Source organism: Cryptotermes secundus, unplaced genomic scaffold (assembly GCF_002891405.2).
Source record: "Cryptotermes secundus unplaced genomic scaffold, Csec_1.0 scaffold334, whole genome shotgun sequence".
NCBI classification, from domain to species: domain Eukaryota; kingdom Metazoa; phylum Arthropoda; class Insecta; order Blattodea; family Kalotermitidae; genus Cryptotermes; species Cryptotermes secundus.
Genome location: NW_019731573.1, coordinates 9,468 through 14,280, shown reverse-complemented (window position 1 = coordinate 14,280; position 4,813 = coordinate 9,468).

The window sequence follows — 4,813 nt, the reverse complement described above, 5'->3', positions numbered from 1 at the left end:
TGTCGGTCCCTGCGCCTTTTCTTCTTCGGTTCTCCGACCGGCATTACTTCGGCGTCTTGTACGGGTACCTCTAGTAGTTCTGCCGCCTCAGGTTTCCTGTTCGCTGAAGTCGGCTCTTCTTCTTCTGGACGTGCCTCCCGTTCTTGGCAGGCCATCGTCACTCCGACCGGTATCACTATGGGGACCTCTTTTTCTTGTGCCGTGCCCACTACATCCTGTTTTTCGCTTGGAATTGTCTCCATTGTATCTCGGCAGGCTGTCGTCTCTTCCTGCCAGGCCTGTCTGTCAGCCTTCCATCTTGCCATGAAATTCTTATGGTTTTTCCTCCTCTCATCCTGATGNCACGGTGTTGTCTTGGTAGCGGTGCGTCCCTACCCTCGTATTTACGGGATAAGGCGGGCGGCAGTTAACTGCAAATCTTGTTTCTCCATTTTGTAGCAGTAGAACACTTGATGCACAATAATCCAATTATTTGTCAGGCGTGTTTAAGTTCGTAAAAATTCTGACACCAAATTATCACGTGTTTCGTTACCGAATACGCCGTAGAGATCGTTAATTGGTTTATCCAACAATCTACAAGAAACGACTACAATTAATTATCGCACAGTTGCGGGGTTTCACACTTTATAACCCTAATCGCATTAATCTGTTACCGCTGTTGCGGGGTTTCACACTTTATAACCCTATGCGCAAATCACCTCACTCTGTCTTCAGTGGTCTACACGTTTACAGTAGGGGAGCTATGTATCACTATCACACACTCCCAATTACACAATCACACACACGTCCGGATCTTCTTTCCGCGACGGCTGCTATACTCCAACTATAGTCGGCTGGCTGTTACTTTATAACTCGGCGACTGCCCACATTCCAACTTTGCGGTAGCCACACTAGAACTGAAGTCGCCAACTGCTACAGTAAAACTGACTGGTAGCTGCTGTGCAGCTCACTTATATAGCTGCAGTGCTTGCCTGTTGCGTAATGAGTGCCACGTCATCCTATTACGTCACCGCTGTTGACTCGCCTTGCGTAGTTACCAGGTTGCGGGGGCTCGGCTATCTTCGGCTCCGCTCGGCTCTCTTCGGCTCCGCTCGTGACGTCACCGCGCATAGCTGCCAGGATGCGGGGTGATTACTCGCCTATTACGCGAGCGTTACGTTACCGCTACGTGCAGCTGGGGAGGTAGGGGTCAACATGTCACAATATTATGCTCATTGATGAAAGTCTGATGCCTCACTAAGTTTCTCCTTAATACTTACGGTTCCTAAAAGTGACAGTGAAACTGCATTATCAATGTGTTTGATTTCTCATGCTTTTCAGTTTTTTCTTTCATTTTGTTTATATTTCTAAAACCATCTTTTGTCCACGTTACATCACCCCCAAACAGCAAACACGGGAAGCAAAACAGTGCATTTTTTACTTCACAGCCGCAAAGCCAACTTTTCCGTTTGTAGCATTCAGAATAAAGCTACGAATATATTTCTTGTTCTTGCTTATGCCTGGCTGAGATATTAGAATATCAGGTGTTAAACGACCTCTTCTTAACTGCAACTTTCTCATGGAGAGACAGTTGTGAAAACTTAATCTGTTGAAGTTCACTTACAGTCACAGAACTTATTTCTCGGGGATGCAAGGCCATGGTTAAAGTTTTCTGTTAAATAAAAGAACCGAAAAAAATGAATCAAATAGAATAGCTGGAAGCAGGATAATAATCTAATTCTACAATTAACTCATATTTTTTGAGCACAACACACGCGGAGTAAAAAAAAAAAAAGCTACCTTCCACCAGTACGCCAGGGTCGGCACCGGTCGGCACTGTCGTTCCTGCAGTGCTCCCTCGCCCTTGCAGCCTCGCGTGTAGCTTCCTATGTGCGCATGCGCACAGTCAACGAACACCTCGCCGCTGGAACTGTGAAACACACGGTCCCATACAAAGATTTGGCTACTGACATTAAGCTTTAGGATTATATATTGTATTGTACAAGTATAAAGAAAGAATTAAAGGAAAAAAGGACTCATTATATAAATGTTATCGATAATATCAAGTGGAAATTGGGGGCGCTGCAGTTCCGCAGTGCCTATACGCGGGCCGCCCCTTTTCGCAGGGTGACGGTGGAGGTATTAGAACCCGCCTCCATAAGGGTTGGTCAACTAAGCTCCAAACCTCCCGGTTATAACATCTCAGCACGGATCGCCTAGAAACACAGTTGTGTCCCTATGTGTTCCGGGCGTTACCAAGCAATGGGTGCTGTTTACAGAGACATCGCTTAGCAACGGATCTATACGCCACAGCATCTACACAGAAGACCTACATTTGAAAGGACTCCACATGGGTTTCTTTTATCCGTCAAGGCTGTTCACATGTTCTTTACTGATATGGTAGACACCACTATCTCACGAACATAAAACTGGTTTATTGATGCAGTGTGTAGAATCAATTACAGATGTACTTTACCTGTCGTTTCCTTAACTAGTGATGCAATACCCTAAGTTGTTTTCAGTAGCGGCAGTATTTGACCCAAGTATGTATGCATTAATTTCACAGCCCTTCATTATAACAAACTTATAAAGTGTGTATTTTTTCTAAACGTTTCCACTCTACGCTTTATTTGTATTTCTTACAATTAGGAGTCACTTTCTGGAATCAGATAACTTGTAATGAATGAATTCCTGTATGAATATTTTCAGTTCATCGTTGATTTCAAAGGACCGTTCATTAGTATAAGCCTGAAACGTAAAGTTGTCCTTGTGCCTAACTAATTAAGCACTACGTCATGAAGGCGTATGGGGGAGTGCATGTATAGATCTACATATTCTTGACCTCATCACTATCTGGAGGAGAGTGGTCAGCTTTATGCCCCGGCCGTTTTATCTCAGGAGAAAGAGACCCCGGTACCCATTGGATAGGAGGTTAGGTGGACCCCAGAGCCAGTCTGGAAGACTTGGAGAAGAGAAAATTCTTGACCCTATCGGGATTGGAACTCCAACACCACCGTCGTCCAGTCCGCAGCCAGTCGCCATACTGACTACGCTATCTCGGATCATAGTACATGCCTAATCCTAAATTAATTAAGTACAGCTCACGGATTAGCGTGAGTAGATAATCATCAAACTGAAACCTAGTCTAGTCAAATGGTGTTGCTTATAACGGTAAATATTTTACAGATTATTATTATTATTATTATTATTATTATTATACCTTATTTACACACACACAGACAACGGGATGATTAGACAGATAGATGAGAAATGCATACTGTACGAAATTTCTTGATGGAAAGGTAACACGTGGGAGACCAACACATCACACAGCAAGCAAAGTCGATACTATGTTGCCGCGCGCGGCAGTGAGTGTCGAGCCAAATCGGAGCGGTTCTTTGTCCCGCGGCAAAAGGATTTCAGTGTGCGTTCCGGTGTTTCTTTCGCGGTAAAATGGAGCGTCTAGCTCTCACACAGTTATGAATCTAAAGGGGTATTGTGGAATTCAAAAAGTGCTAGTAATCATAACAAAAGTATACGCGAGGACGCATGGAAGGACATAGGAGACGAAATGAAAATGCCAGTTCAGGATTTAAAAAAGATGACAACTTTATTGGTTTCATAGAGAAGAGAAAAGTCCCCAATTAAGAAGTCTCACATAACTGGTTCTGGTATAAACATATTTATTAAATTGCTAGTATACCACTCGTATTATCTGCAATTATGCTAATACACTAATAATTTATTGTTTATTTGCAGTTGCAGGTACTGTTTACATATCCAAGTGGTTCGCATTCAATGAATTCGACTTTATGGCCGACAAAAATACTCTCAACGGCACTGTACTTTGCTGATGCAATTATTTTTCATTACAATATTTCTAATCCTAGCATTACTAAGGGTGGGAAAAATTGCCCATCTTATTGCCATAAACTGGTGCAATGAATGAAATCTCTCACTTCTCATACTCGTTCTGCTCGTGTCTCAATATAATACATTTTTTACACCACGAATAGTATATTTAAACGTCATTTGGTGGGTAAGTTTTACCCATCCTTGGTAATCCACCTTACCACCCCAATCGATACCCAGCTTTACATCACCTTTACGTTTTCCTCAAGTTGAGCTCTTGAACTCAACAATTTGATGTACGATATTCATCGGAACGTAGCCTGTTAACATTCTTCCATTTGCGAATGCAGCATCTGATTGCATAATTAGGAAGTTCATAACTTGTGCCAGGCATCATACAGGGTTATTAAAAAAGAATGAACCGATTTCATGACGCATTGCTTCAGTCCTGAAGCATCGTCATGGAATGAGTCAGCGACCATTTGAAAGAGGAGTTATCTAAGTTGTGAATGGCTGCCACAGGGGCGCTGAAGTCGCGTCATTCTTCTGGCAACTTTCAGTTGTTCGTTTACCCTCGGAATGGCGAGTCCTCAGCAAAAGGCGTTCTGCGTTCTGCATTCTCGAGTTCGCGAAAACAAATTCGGTTGTCTCGGTGCAGCGTGCTTTTCGGCATTAATCCGCCCTGTCCTAAGAACATTCGACGGTGGTTTCGGAAGTTTCAAGAGAGTGGGTGTCTGTGTAAAGGAAAAAGTCCAGGACGACCACGAGTCTCGGAGGAACAAGTGGCGAGAATCCGTGCTGCGTTTGAGAGGAGCCCACGGAGGTCAACAAATTGAGCTAGCCGTGAGCTTGCGATCCCTCAATCCACTGTCTGGCGTGTGCTAACAGTACGTCTACATTTGAAACCATAGAGACTGCAGCTCGTTCAGGCACTTACCAATGACGACAAAAGGAAGCGGATGGAATTTTGTGAGTCGATGCT